The sequence below is a fragment of the Nomascus leucogenys genome, chromosome 15, assembly GCF_006542625.1.
Source record: "Nomascus leucogenys isolate Asia chromosome 15, Asia_NLE_v1, whole genome shotgun sequence".
Lineage (NCBI taxonomy): Eukaryota > Metazoa > Chordata > Mammalia > Primates > Hylobatidae > Nomascus > Nomascus leucogenys.
Genome location: NC_044395.1, coordinates 16,332,720 through 16,348,424, shown reverse-complemented (window position 1 = coordinate 16,348,424; position 15,705 = coordinate 16,332,720). Strand labels below are relative to the sequence as shown.

The following is a 15,705-nucleotide window of genomic DNA, read 5'->3' as shown; positions in this document are numbered from 1 at the left end:
GCCGAAGTGCCCCCTTCTATCTAAGGCCAACCTCTCCATTTGAGCTCTGGATTCCATCTCCTCTCATCTAGTCAGGGTTGTACCTGCAGTTATCTCATCTCTCCTGCTGCATAGGTAATTTCTCTCTCACAACTAGATTGGTCCCATCACCATATAAAACTGCCTTAATATAATCCTTCTTTAAAAAATGCTTGACCCCACGTCCACCTCTAGCTGCTACCTGATTCTTTTCTCCCTTTTCACAGCAAAACTTGAAAGTGCTGTGTGTAATTGCTATTTCTACTTTCTCACCTTTCATTCTTCCTTCAACTACTCCAGTTGGGCTTTTATCCCCATGATGCCTCTGAAATAGCTCTTATCAAAGTCTTCAAGGAGCTCTGTTTTACCGGATTGAATAGATAATTCTCAGTCTTCATCTTGTTAAACCCTTTGGCAGCATTTGAACCAGCTGACCACTCCCTTCTTGGATTTTTTTTAAACATTGTACTCACCTGTTTTTCTTCTTAACTCATTGACTGTTAATTTTCAGTATTCTGTATGGCTTCCTTCCTCTGCTTAACTCTCCTGAATGTCTGAGGTTCCCAGGAGTATACTTTTCACTGCCTTCTCTGTCTACACATTCTTCCTAGGTCATCTCATCCAGGCCTCATCTATACGCTGAGAACTAAGAAATCTTTTTCTCTAACACTGACCACTTCTCAGAGTTCCAGGCTTGTATAGCCCGCTGCCTATTTGATATTTCCATTTGGCTAATATTTACTGAGTGTTTATTGTGGGCCAGGCTATATTCTGAGCACTTCACATGAATTATGTCGCCTAACCTTCATGACCATTGTCTGAAGTATCACTACTATTCCCATTTCATAGGCAAGGAAACATAATCATTGAAGCACTTGGATGCCTAATAGATATCTCATACTTACCATATCTAAAAAGTCTTGACTTTCTTCCTCAAACCTTTTCCATTCCCAGTCTCTTTGTTTCTTAATTATTCCACCAAAAATCCAGTTGCTCAGGCCTAAGATGTAAGAGTTATCGTCGATTTATCTGTTTTATTCACATCCCACATCTATCCCATCAGCAAATTCTGTCTGCATTACATCCAAAATAAGCCCTAAATTCAACTACTTCTCAACAACTTTGCTGCCAAAACCTCAGACTCTCCCATTATAGTCTCTTGGTTGGACTTGCTTGTGTTACTACCTCACTAAAGTTTGTTCCTCACACAGCAACAGTAAACTCTGGTATCAAATCCTATTCCTTTACTTTAAACCTATCTGTGTCTCCCCACACTGCTAGGATAAATCCAGGTTCCTTACTATGGCCAACAAAGCCACACGTAATCTGGCCTCTGGTCAAGCCTACTTCTTGAGCGTTGTCTCTTCTCATTCTCATCCATTCTGCTATATAGCCACACTAGCCTTTTTCTGTCTGTCATGCATGCTCTGCCTGTTGCTGTCTTGGGGCCTTTGCACTTGCTCTCAGGCTAGAACACTACTCCACCAAGGTTTTTATATGTCTGACTTTTTCTCATTTAGGCCTAACCAGGTTTGGCAAGTTTTTTTCTGCAAAGGGCCAGATGGCCTCTGTTGAAACTACTCAACTCTGTTGTTGTAGTGCAAAAGCAACCATAGGCAATACAGATGCTCCCCAACTTATGATGGGGCTACATCCTGAAAAACCCATGAATCAAAAATGTCATAAGTCAAAGATACATTTAATACACTTATAAGCTCATCGTAAAGTCAAAAATTGTAAGTCAAACCATGGCAAGTCAGGGACTGTCTGTCCATCAACAATTCTATGTGGCCACATTCCAATACAATTTTATTTATGAACACTGAAATTTGAATTTCATACAGTTTTCATGTACACAAAATATTCTTTTGACTTTAAAAAAGTTAAATTAAAAATTAAATTAATAAAATTAAAAATAAAAGTTAATTTTTTTTTAATTTTAACTCACAGAACAAACAATAGATGGTGGGCCAAATTCGGCCTGTGGCCCATAGTTTTCCAATCTTCGGTAAACTATTACCTTAGAGAAGGCTTTCCTGACCACCCTAGTGAATATAACCCCACAGCTAACACCTCCCCACCCCCCATTCCTGTCAATTCTTATTGTCCTAGTGTCTTTTCTTCTTAGAGACGGGGTTTCACTCTGTCACCCAGGTTGGAGTGCAGTGGCTCAGTCAGTTCACTGCAGCCTGAAACTCTTGGGCTCACATGAACCTCCTGCCTCAGCCTTCCTGGTAGCTAGGATTACAGGCGAGAGCCACCATGCCCAGCCCCTAGTGTCTTTTATTTATGTTATATGTTTATTTTCTGTCTCTCCATTAGATTGTAGCTTCATGGGGCAGGAATTTTGTTAGTTCTTTACAGGTATCTTGAGAGTTAAACAGTACCTGGCAATACTCAGTAAATACTTATTGCATGATTGAATGACAGTCATATTTGAATTATGCCTGTAGCCTGCTATCTGGTCCCCGTTTTTTAAGTCTTTCTTACTCTAGTTCATTATATATACCATTTCCAGAATAAACTTCACAGTTAATGCCTTCTCTACATTTGAGAACCAATGGTAGCGGTCTGTGTTCATTGCATTCGCTTTGACCATACAAGAATTAACAAGGTTCTGATATTTCATTTGTCTTCTATCTTGGCCCTACTGTGGGCTACCCCTTTTCAGCCTAATCAGTTTTTACCAATCCTCCAATCCTTGCATCTGATTTTCTTCGCCCTCTCTGCCCCTTATTATTATTATTATTATTATTTTTTTTTTTTTTTTTTGAGGCAGGGTCTCACTCTGTTATCCAGGCTGGAGTTCAGTGGCGCAATCATGGCTCACTGCAACCTTGACCTCCTGGGCTGTGGTGATCCTCCCATCTCAGCCTTCCGAGTAGTTGAGACTGCAGGCACAAGCCACTACACCCAGCTGATTTTTTTTTTTTTTTTTTTTTGTAGAGATGGGGTTTCACATTGTTGCCCAGGCTGGTCTTGAACTGCTGGCTCAAGCAAGCTGCCTGCCTCAGCCTCCCAAAGTGCTAGGATTAGAGGCATGAGCCACTGTGCCCAGCCCTGGCTACATTTTTAATACATTTTTAATTTTTTTGTAAACAAGTCATCTCCCTATGTTGCCCAGGCTGATCTCAAACTCCTGGAACATCCCACTGCCTCAGGCCCCCAAAGTGCTAGGATTATAGATGTGAGCCACTGCACCTGGCCTCTCCCTGTTACTGTTAATGAGCCATTGCTCGTTACCTTCATGATCTATTTCCTTCAGAGCTGCATTCTTTAAAACTTTTAGGGCCATGCATGGTGGCTAACGCCTGTAATCCCAGCACTTTGGGAGGATTGCTTGAGCTCAGAAGTTTCAGACCAGCCTGGGCAACATAGTGAGACCTCATCTCTACTAAAAATTTAAAAAATGAACCTTTTTTTTGGAGACAGAGTCTCACACTGTCGCCCAGGCTGGAGTGCGATGGCGTGACCTTGGTTTACTGCAACCTCCGCCTCCTGGGCTCAAGCGATTCTCTTGCCTCAGCCTCCCAAGTAGCTGGGATTACAGGCACCTGCCACCACGCCCAGCTAATTTTTTGTGTTTTTAGTAGAGATGGGTTTTCACTATCTTGGCCAGGCTGGTCTCAAACTCCTGACCTCATGATTCACCCGCCTTGGCCTCCCAAAGTGCTGGGATTACAGGCATGAGCCGCCGCGCCTGGCATGCCTGTATATTTCTAAGTATATAGGTATTCCTCAGAGCTCTGCCATCTACCCTCCTTTTCTGTCAGTACTATATTCTTTCCCTGGGTGATTGAATTCATACACAGTTTCGGCATTCACATATTCATTGAGTCAGATGTGTTTTCTTCAGATCATTATACCCTTTAGACAACGTGGATAAACATTTCAAATTCAGATGTCTAAAATGATCTCTCTTCCCACTCCTTTAAACCTGTCTCCTTTCTGTGTTCCCAGTCTTGGTAAATACCACCATAAACCTAATCAACCTAAGCCAGACATCCACAAGTGTTTTGTTGATTCTTTGCACTCCCTTAAACCTTTATATCAAAGTCTTGTCCATTTTGCCTCCTAATGTCTATAGGATCTGTCCTTTTCCCCTTAATCCCTATGGCCGCTACAGTCATTTTATAACTGTTCTTCCTGCCTCTACTTCTCTACTGCTGTCATAGCTTTTGGCAGCGAAAATCCAAATCTAATCATGCTTCTCTCTTACCAGAGTCACTAATGTGCTATAGCCTTCAGGATGAGGTCTACACTAACTCAGAGATAAACTTCAAACTCATGAAGGCATAGAAGACCTTTCATGATACACTTCCTGCCTTTTTTTTTTTTTTTTTTTTTTTTTTGACAGAGTCTTGCTCTGTCACCTAGGCTGGAGTGCAGTGGCATGATCTTGGCTCACTGCAACCTCGGCCTCCTGGGTTCAAGCAATTCTCCACCTCAGCCTCCTGAGTAGCTGGGACTACAGGTGCCCACCACCACGCCTGGCTAATTTTTTTTTTTTTGTATTTTTTTAGTAGAGATGGGGTTTCGCCATGTTGGCCAAGCTGGTTTCAAACTCCTGACCTCATGATCCGCCTGCCTTGGCCTCCCAAAGTGCTGGGATTACAGGTGTGAGCCACCACGCCTGACCGCCTTTTTTTCCCCTCAATATCTTTTGCCCCTTTCCCACATCAGCTAAGGCCTCAGTCATATGGAACTGTTTTTAATTTCACTCCATGCCACATTCTTTTGTGCCTCTGTGCCTTTGTATGTGTTATTCTCTCTGCTTGCAGTACACTCCTCCCCCACCCCCCAGCAGCTTTATCATCCTTCGAAAGATTAAGTTTTCATCCTCTCTGCAATGGCTTTCCCGATCCTTTCTCCTTGACTGGGTTAATTGTCTTTCTGCTGTGCTCCTCTAGCAGTGTCTTCCTCTAGCATAGCAGGCAACATACGATTTTTCATTAATTTACTCATCTGTTTTTAAGACTAGCAGGTCCTTAAAGATAGAAGCTGTCCTTTATCTCTGTTTTCATACCGTAGCCTAGGAATGGCCGATATATATTTTAATGAGTGAGTGAATGAATGAATTGGTACAGTCTGTCCTCCCAACCTGAGGGCATTCTCCCTATGCGTTTTTTTTTTTGAGATGCTTTCAAGTTTATTTTATTTTGTTTTATTTTTGAGACAGGGTCTCACTCTGTCACCCAGCCTGGAGTGCAGTGTCTCGATCACAGTTCACTGCAGCCTGTATCTTCTGGACTTAAGTGATTCTCCCACCTCAACCTCCCAAGTAGCTGGGACTACAGGCACCTACCATACCTAGTTAATTTTTTCTATTTTTTGTAGAGAGAGCGTTTCACTATGTTGGTCTAGAACTAGGCTGGTCTAGAACTCCTGGGCTCAAGTCATCCTTCCTTCTCGGCCTCCCATTGTTAGGATTTCAGGTGTGAGCCACCTCGTCCTGCCCCTATGCATTCTTAAAAGTAAGAATCATATTGTGTAATTCTTTGAAGTCCCTCAGTATTTTCTACTATAGTACTATTACCACAGTCGGTATTTAATGTTTTTAAAACAAGTTTATTGCATTTCTTTTATTTTCATTTTACAAACATTTATCGGGTGCCAAATTTGTGCTAGATATTAGAAATACAAAAATGAATAGGGAAACTGTTTCTATCCTCAGAGTACACACTCTAAAGAAGACAAATGTGTGAACACATTTTTTAAAACTCCTTCTGCTAATACTAGTAATTATGTGAGCATGTCTTTAAGGTGCAACATTAAGACCTTTGTATTGTAAAGCTTGTAGCAGTAGCCACAAGGGGAAATGTGCCAGCTGAAGTGATAGCTACCTGGAATAAATTCCCAAACGAGAAGTGGTATTCTTTTTAAACTTATCGCTGCCAAGATGCACAGTTTACCTCCTGGATATTTCTTCAACTTTAGTTGTTCTCAGTAATTTTGTTAGTTCTCCTGTGGCCTCCTCATTTGATTGAATGATATATAATGGTACTAGAAGCCTTCAAAACAAAGTATTTCAAAAAACAAGTGCATCAGGAGTGATTTTGATACTGTCTGTGGTATTGATGTTATTTTCAATTGATTCATTGAAATTAGTTTTGTAATTGAAGGAATTTGATTTTTCAAACTCTTTTTTTTTTTTCCTTTGAGACAGAGTCTTGCTCTGTTACCCAGGCTGGAGTGCAGTACACAATCTCAGCTCACTGCAACCTCTGCCTCCTGGGTTCAAGTGATTCTTGTGCATCAGCTACCCAAGAAGCTGGGATTAAAGGCATGCATCACTACGCCCACCAAATTTTTAATTTTAGTAGAGACAGGGTTTCAGCATGTTGGCCAGGCTGATCTTGAACTCTGGCCTCAAGTGATCCATCCATCTCAGCCTCCCAAAGTGCTGGGATTACAGATGTGAGCCACCATGCCAGGCCCTGATTTTTCAGAAAACTAAAAATTTTGGAAACAGAAGAATGCTAAGATACAGGTGCTAAAGGGCATGTTTGAGATGCCTACCACTTAATTAAGTGCTGTGAAGTACCTAGGAGTCTCTTGCTAGAAAAGGAAGGTGAGGATGTGAGCAAAGTCATCCTAGGCTGTATTCATCTGAGGCCAGGAGTATTGGAACTTATTCAATAGAGGAATTCTCAAAGTAGTTTTGGAGCCTCCATCTTAGCCTGGTAGGTAAAGAACTCTAGGCGAGTGATTTTTGCTCTGACTATGGTATATTGAAAATAATTTTTTTTTTTGAGATGGAGTCTTGCTCCGTTGCCCAGGCCGGAGGACAGTGGCATGAGCTCTTGGCTCACTGCATCCCCTACCCGGCCCTCCCAACCCCCAGCCCCAGGTTCAAGCAATTCTCCTGCCTCAGCCTCCCGAGTAGCTAGGATTACAGGCAGGCATTACCACGCCCGGCTAATTTTTGTATTTTTGGTAGAGACAGGGTTTCACCATGTCTCTGGTCATGTCAGGATGGTCTCAAACTCCTGACCTGAAGTGATCTGCCTGCCTTGGCCTCCCGAAGTGCTGGGATTACAGGCTTGAGCCACTGCCCCAGGCCCAACTGGGAAGAATTTAAGGAAGAACTAACAGCTATGCATTTTAGTTGGGGGTAGGGGAGAAAACATTACAGTTTATCAGTTGAAATTTTATGAGATCAGTGGTATTACTAGAAACTGTGTCCCATCTAATTACTATAGATAATTTAGGTCTTGATTGCCTAAACTCTGATTTCTAGCTCTGGAGTGCCTAGTTACAATACTGAGGAATGGAGATATACATTGCCATCCTTTGGAAGAATTTTGAAATTTGAATATTTCTCCATGAACCACATACTAATATAGAAGGAAGAATAAACTTTTTTTTTTTTTTCTGAGATAGGGACTTGCTCTGTCACCCAGGCTGGAGTGCAGTGGCATGATCTCAGCCCACTGCAACCTCCATCCCCCAGGCTCAAGGATCCTCCTACCTCAGCCTCCAGAGTAGCTGGACCACAAGCATGCACCAACACACCCAGCTATTTTTTTGTATTTTTAGTGGAGATGGGGGTCTCACCATGTTGCCCAGCCTGGTCTCGAACTCCCTGAGCTCAAGCAATCCACCTGCCTTGGCCTCACAAAATGCTGGGTTTACAGTCATGAGACACCACACCCAGCCTTCAAGATTTAAGCAAAATTTTTTTATTCCAGAATATGAATTACATAGTATTTTATCCTTCAGTAACATTGTTTTTTTAGAGACAGGATCTGGCCATGTTGCTCAGGCTGGAGTGCAGTGGATTCACAGGTGCAATAATAGGCACCACAGCCTTGAACTCCTGGTCTCCAGTGATCCTTCTGTTTCAGCCTCCCAAAAAGTTGGGACTACAGGCGCACACCACCATACCCAGCTATTCTTTAGTGACATTTTAATAAGACTGATTTTTTAAAAGGAAGGCTGAAATTGCACACTGCCTGTCTGCCTTAGATACTTCTTGGGAGCAGGAATCGTGTCTTACTCAATGTTGTATCTGGAACATATAGCCCTAGGGCAAGTGTATAAATGTTTTTTGAATGAACAAATGAATTAAATATTGCTTTGTTTGAAAAGTTGTCTTAGTAGTACATAATTTCTTGAAACACGGAATTTCATGTATTTTTCTAATATACCTTACATTTTATACACAAACATTATGTGTAATACTTATTTGGGGTTCACTTAGGTTCTTTTGTGGGAGAAATATTCCTGTTGCTTCGTCACTCACAAAAATAACCAGCCACTAAAGAATTAAAACTTTGCCACTAAAATAAAATTTCTGAATATTAAGATATTTATGAATAAGGTGAATTTAGTGGTAAAGGTATGTTTGGAAGCTCTCAAATAACTGGTTACCCCAGAGTGGAGTTGCAGGGGTCAGAAAGAAGTTCTACATGTTTATTATTTTTACAGTTAGATTTAACTTAGGAAGTGACATTACATAGCTTAATTTGCTGTCTTAATCACTGGAAGCTAAATATGAGTTAACAGTATTTTACAGTGCTCTACTTGGCAAGGGTGTTTTTCTATCTTTGCTGGTGAGAAAATGAAATCTTGGTGATCTGGTCTCCAAGGACATCGGTGTCAGCAAGGTTTAGGTTTTGTGGCTATACTGTCTTGGAATGCTGTGTTCATCAGAGTAGGCCATGTTGAAAGGAAAAGTATGTGTGATGAATGGTTGCCTGGGCCCAGTTCCCAGGAGTCCTTAGTCATGTATAGCATGATGTCTCCGGTACCCTCTCTCTTCAGGGCTGTCCAGGCTTATGATGCCACGATGCCAAACGTGGATTTAATTGTAGCTTCTTTTGTCTTTTTTATACACATATTACCTTAGTCTTTTGATTTCTAGGTAAGTTTAAATCCTTGGGAAGCCAACACTCTTACCTTGTTTCCAACCTCCAGGGACCCCATGTGCTTAAGGGGGGTGATGGAGCAAAATGAGAAGCCTGTTGCTCATGATAGTGCGGTGAAAGGAGGACTTTTTTGCAGCATCCTCTTTATTTATTTATTTATTTATTTATTTTTGAGATGGAGTTTTGCTTTATCACCCAGGCTGGAGTGCAGTGGTGCAAGCTTTTGGCTCAGTGCAACCTCTGCCTCCCAGGTTCAAGTAATTCTCCTGCCTCAGCCTCCCGAGTAGCTGGGACTATAGGCGCGTGCCACCATACCTGGATAATTTTTGTATATTTTGTTGAGACGGGGTTTCGCCATGCTGGCCAGGCTGATCTCGAACTCCTGGCCTCAGGTGACCCACCCATCTCTACCTTCCAAAGTGCTGGGATTACAGGTGTGAACCACCATGCCCAGCTGCAGCACCCTCTTGTAGCCTTCTTTCCCAGTGCTTTCTCAACTTGGCTTTACTTAGTTTTTTGGTTTTGTTTTGTTTTGTTTTGTTTTTTTAGGGCTCTTACATAGGCTTGGAAGTTCCAAGTTAGAAGACTGGAACTCCTTAACATAACAGTGACAGCTTTTGTTTTTGGCTAAGCTGTCTGGATTAAACAATGGGTACTTATTTTTTAAAGCGTGCTTCACGAAATCAATATTTCAAGTGCAAAGAAAGTTCTTGGGTAAAAGTATAGTTCATTTTGACTACTTATTTTTATTTATTTATTTTTTTTTTGAGACGGAGTCTTGCTCTGCCGCCCAGGCTGGGGTGCAGTGGTGCGATCTTGGCTCACTGCAGGCTCCGCCTCCCGGGTTCACGCCATTCTCCTGCCTCAGCCTCCTGAGTAACTGGGACTACAGGCGCCCGCCATCACGCCCAGCTAATTTTTTTGTATTTTTTAATAGAGACAGGGTTTCACCGTGTTAGCCAGGATGGTCTCGCTCTCCTGACCTCGTGATCCTCCCAGGTCGGCCTCCCAAAGTCCTGGGATTACAGGCGTGAGCCACCGCGCCAGGCCTGACTACTTATTTTTTATTTCCTTATTCCAAGTACAAGACCAGAAGGAAAACGAATTAATCTTTCCTGTCATTTTGGAAAGTACTTAGAAACTTTAAATATTGACAGTTAAACTGCCTGACAGCTCAGTGGAACTCTTGTTTTGGAATACATTGCAGTTAGGATTATATAGTTAACATTTTGTAAAAGTTTGAAATATATAAAAATGACTCATTAGATTGTTAATAATGAACCTAGCAGTGTGTATCTCTTACATTTATCTTTATTTTTTATTTTTATTTTTTTAATAAAGATGGGGTCTTGCTATGTTGCCCAGGCTGGTCTTGAACTCCTGGGGTCAAGCAATCCTCCTACCTTGTCCTCCCAAAGTGCTGGGATTACAGGCATGAGCCACTGCACCCAGCCCATTTCTTTTAAAGATTAATAACTTTTTATTACCTGTTGGTTATTGTATGTATAGTTGCTTGAGCTGTCAGTCATTGTAGCATTTGGAGCATAAAATGCATGTATTTAGTAGTGTAGTCCCCTAGTAAGTGTTGGGAAATCCCCAGATGTCTTTGTGAAATGCAGATTAGCAGGTTGTTCCATAATTCAGGAAAAGAGCGAATTAATCAGAAATTTGAAGGATCTGAAAATGGCCATCATGTGACTTTTACAGTAGCTAAAAGAATAGCAATTTTTGTGCTATAGACAACTTATTCAATTCCTTTAAATATTTATTGTTTTATATTGTATCTATTATGGTAAGAAGACTATTGTACAGCCAGTTTAGACACTTAGGTTCTTCGTAGCTAACTGTGTAATCTTGGGCAAGTCATTTGGCCTCTTAGAGCTTCATCTTCTTCAAACGCAACAATAAGAACTACTATGTGAGAGGACTTCAAAGAAAACTCATGGAAAAATACATATTATGAAAAAACTGCAGAATTTCAAAATTTTTTATGCACCAAAATAAACTTGCACTAACTTGTCATAACATATCTGAACAGGATGTAGTTTGAGGCACTAAGAAGGGTAAGACATCAGTTTGAAAAGAGCCCCTATCAGAGCAACATAAGTTCTGCTAAAATTGAAGCAAAAACAAACATAAAATTTATGGTGAAGCTGGGTGAAAGAATGGTGAAATCATTGATGCTTTACATAAAGTTTATGGGGACAATGCCCCAAATAAATAATTGGATAGCTAGTTTTAAGAAGGGACAAGATGATGTTGAAGATGAAGCCTGTAGTAGCAGACTGTCCAGTTTGCAAGGAAAAAATTCATCTTGTTCATGCCGTAATTGAAGAGAAATGATGATTAACAGCACAAATAATAGCCAACACCATAGACATCTCAATTGGTTCAGCTTACACAATTCTGACTGAAAAACTAAAGTTGGCTGGGCGTGGTGGCTCATGCCTGTTATCCCAGCATTTTCAGAGGCCAAGGTGGGTGGATCACCTGAGGTGAGGAGTTCGAGACTAGCCTGGCCAACATGACGAAACTCCATCTCCACTAAAAATACAAAAATAACCAGGTGTAGTAGTGCATGCCTGTAGTCCCAGCTACTTGAGAGGTTGAGACAGGAGAATCACTTGAACCCAGGAGGCGGAGGTTGCAGTGAGCCAAGATTGTGCCACTGCACTCCAGCCTGGGTGACAAGAGGGAAACTCTGTCTCAAAAAAAATAAATAAATAAACTAAAGCTGAGCAACTTTCTACCAAATGGGTGCCAAAACCATTGCACCCAAATCAGCTGCAGACAAGTGTAGAGCATTCAATGGAAATTTTAAACAAGTGGGAGCAAGATCCTGAATTATGTCTTTGAAGAATTGTAACAGGAGATGAAACATGGCTTTACCAATATGATCCTGAAGACAAAGCACAAAGTAATGGCTACCAGGAGGTAGAAGTGGTCCACTCAAAGCAAAAGCAGACTGTTTAAGAGCAAAGGTCATGGCAGTACTTTTTTGGGGGTGCTCAAGGCATTTTGCTTGTTGACTTTCTGGAGGACCAAAGAATGATAGCATCAGCTTATTTGAAAGTGTTTTGAGAAAGTTAACCAAGGCTTTAATAGAAAAATGCCCAGGAAAGCTTTACCAGAGAGTCCTGCTCCATCATGACAATGTTCCTGCTCATTCCTCTCATCAAACAAGGGCTATTTTGTGAGATTTTTGATGAGAAGTCATTCAGTATCATTAAGTATGCTGATTTGTCTCCTTTGCCTTTTTTGTTTCCCAATCTTAAAAATCTATGAAGGAGGCAGAGCATCTAGGCTGAGGCAGGAGAATCACTTGAACCCAGGAGACAGAGGTTGCAGTGAGCCAAGATTGTGCCACTGCACTACAGCTGGGTGACAGAGTGAAACTCCATCTTAAAAAGAAAAAAAAAAAAAGAAATCTATGAAGGGCACCCATTTTTCTTCAGTTAATAATGTAAAAATCACTGCATTAAAATATTTCAGTTCCCACGACCCCCAGTTCTTTAGGGATGGCCTAAATAGCTGGTATCATGGCTTACAAAAGTGTCTTGACCTTGGAGATTATGTTGAGAAATAAAATTTATATTTTTAATTTTTGTCTTTTAATTCCATTTTCCATGAACTTTTTGAAGTCCCCTCATATGTATGCTGCCTATAGTCTTCCAAGTGATTTCACATAAATTATTTATTCCTTACAATATCCAAATAAAAAATGAAATTAAGGGACAGATACAGTAAGTGAGTTGTCTAAGATTACGTAGTCTGAGAGAATCAGACTGAGACCCTAAACCACCCCTTCTCTCCCCACATCCAGCACTCTCCTCACTGGCATCACGTATGAGAAGACTGGATTGGCCCCCTCTACAATTATAATATTCTATGATTTTTTTGTTTCTGAAGTGATTTGCCATTGCCTATTTTATTTGCGTTTTCCTCAAAATATATTTTAGGGTTACTGTTTTTAATGTCTTTTTTTCCTGCCTGAAAGTGCATTTTAAAAGTTAATGGTATGGAATTTCATTATTGTGGTAAGATTTTATATTAATTGTGCTGTTAGGAGTTTTGGCTTTTTTTGTTTTGTTTTGTTTTGTTTTGTTTTTTTGGTAACGTTGTAGCCTACAAGTGTAAACCCTGAAAAGGATTCCAGAAATTTATCTGGGGTTCAGATTCACATGTCTTAGGTTAGTTATATACTAATTTGTTTTAAGATGAAGAGAGATAATTTTTTTATCTTAAAATTACTTTTAGATTTTTTTAGATTGGGAAGCCAATATGGGAGGATCACTTGAGTCCAGAAGTTTGAGACCAGCCTGGGCAACATAGTGAGACCCTGTCTCTGTAAAAAATTTTAAAATTAGCTGGGTGCTGGTACATGCCTGTAATCCCAGCTGCCCAGGAGGCTAAGGCAGGAGCATCGGTAGAGCCCAGGAGTTTGAGGCTGCAGTGAGCTGTGATCACACCACTGCATTCCAGCCTGAGTGACAGAGTGAGCACTGGCTAATCTTAAAATTTTCTGTAAAGACTCACTATGTTGCCCAGGCTAGTCTTGAACTCCTGGCCTCAAGCAGTCCTCCCATCTCGGCCTCTCAAGGCACTAGGATTACACGTATGAGCTACTGTGCTGGCCAAGAGAGGATTTTTCTTATTCACAAATAATGTTCACAGTAAGAATTTACTTAAAATTTTTTTAAAGTAAAAAGAGCCGGCTGGGCACAGTGGCTCACGCCTGTAAATCCCAGCACTTTGGGAGGCCAAGGTGGGTGGATCACTTGAGGCCAGGAGTTCAAGATCAGCCTGGCCAACATTGCAAAAGCCCATCTCTACTAAAAATACAAAATTAGCCAGGTGTGGTGGCACATGCCTGTAATTCCAGCTACTTGGGAGGCTGAGGCATGAGAATCTCTTGAACCCGGGAGACAGAGGCTGCAGCAGGCTGAGGTGGCACCATTGCACTCCAGCCTGGGCGACAGAGCAAGATTGTCTCAAAAAAAAAAAAAAACCAACAAAAAAAGAACTTACATGTAAGAATTTAAATTAGTGATCAAAGAAGAAACTGTAAAAAGTACTCCAGTAAGCCAGGCATGGTGGTGCATGTATGTAGTCCCAGCTACGCAGGAGGCTGAGGCAGGAGTATCACTTGAGACCAGGAATTAAAGACCAGCCTGAGCAAAATATGTAATTTAAAAAAAAATTACTCTAGTCTGCGTTCCTTAAATTTAGGTTTCATACATTCTTAGGATTATAATACTTTTTCATGGCTGGGCACAGTGGTGCATGCCTGTAATCCCAGCACTTTGGGAGGCCGAGGCGGGTGGATCAGTTGAGGTCAGGAGTTTGGGACCAACCTGGCCAACATGGTAAAACGCTGTCTCTACTAAAAATACAAAAATGAGCTAGGCATGGTGGCAAGGGCCTGTAGTCTTAGCTACTCAGGAGGCTGAGGCAAGAGAATCGCTTGAACCCAGGAGACGGAGGTTGCAGTGAGCTGAGATCATGCCACTGCACTCCAGCCTGGGTGACAGACCGAGACTCCGTCTCAAAAAAAAAAAAATTAGAATACTTTTTCAGATGTCTTTGAAGAGGAGAATTTCAGCCTTTTCTTAAATAGTCCAATACTTTAATCTTAGCAATCTCAGAGCAAAAACCTTTTTAGATGCCAATAAGACTTTTCTCTCAATTGCCTAGTATGCAAAGGCTGGGCCTTAAATGTTTTGCTCCTCTACAGCATTTAAATTTAAGAGATGAACCTGCTAATTTGTCCTAAAAGTTATATATGTCTTTTAATATAGTCATGGCTGAAAAATGGCTAAGACAGCACCTGACTCTAGTTTTAAATTAACTGAGAAAATAATCCTTCAGAAAATCATTGATGTTGTCCACATACGTGTGATCTTACCCCTTGAGAGGAAAATGTTAATGCTTTTGTCATTGGAACTCAGTTTGGGACTTACTACTATAAATTGTAGGTTCCAGAATATCTGTTCTTCATTCCTTATTTTGTTCTTGTTTTATATGGATTTTGTTTCTGGAATCTGAAATTCTATCATTCTGTGTCTCTCTCTGGAAAGAACTCAATCTCTGAATCATTGAATTTCTATTAATCAGTTTGTTTAAATAGACCATCTTTCTTGAGAACTTGTGCAAAATAGGTTAAACAAATCCTTTTTTTTTTTATAGAGCAGATTAAAAATTAGAGGTAAGCGGAAGCTTTTGCTTTTTGTCCTTTCCAACTATAACTGAAAATAGGATGCTTCCCTAAGTTTTAGTAAAGGATTTCATCTTATATGCGGTCAATTCATGATCCCTTTCACAAACGCTGCTGCCCACCATTAAGTCTCTTATCACAGGCATTTTTAAAATTATGCCATAAAATGCATGTTGAGACTCTCTGGATCTCAAATGTACAGAAATCACATCTAAATGTCAATTCCTGAGTTAAGGAACTGACAATTATGGCACTTTCAGTCTCTATTAATATTTAGAAGGCAAGAGATTATTATATTGTTTATGTTACTCCTTATGTGTCTGTAGACTTAAATACTTTTTGAAAAGCATTTGTTTGTTGTATTGGGGCTGTATGTTTCTGCCATTATACTTATTTGCTTACCTGATTTAAAGTTGTCCTTTAATTGTTTTGGGCTGTATCTATAGTTTGAAATTTAGGACTATCCTCTGTGTACTATGCACCAAAGATGACATTTCAATGCATTGTTCAGTTACTACACAGCTCCTATTTGTCTGTAATAAAGCTGTATGGCTGGGTCCATTTATTTCAATATTAGTTATTTTATAGTATCCATTTGAATGA

General features: G+C 40.6%; 1 protein-coding gene across 3 annotated transcripts in view; it reads left to right on the top strand.

Moving 5' to 3' along the window:
* The window catches only part of KMT2A (lysine methyltransferase 2A), a 90,401-nt gene that overhangs the window by 16,739 nt on the left and 57,957 nt on the right, over nt 1-15,705 (top strand). The window lies entirely within an intron of this gene.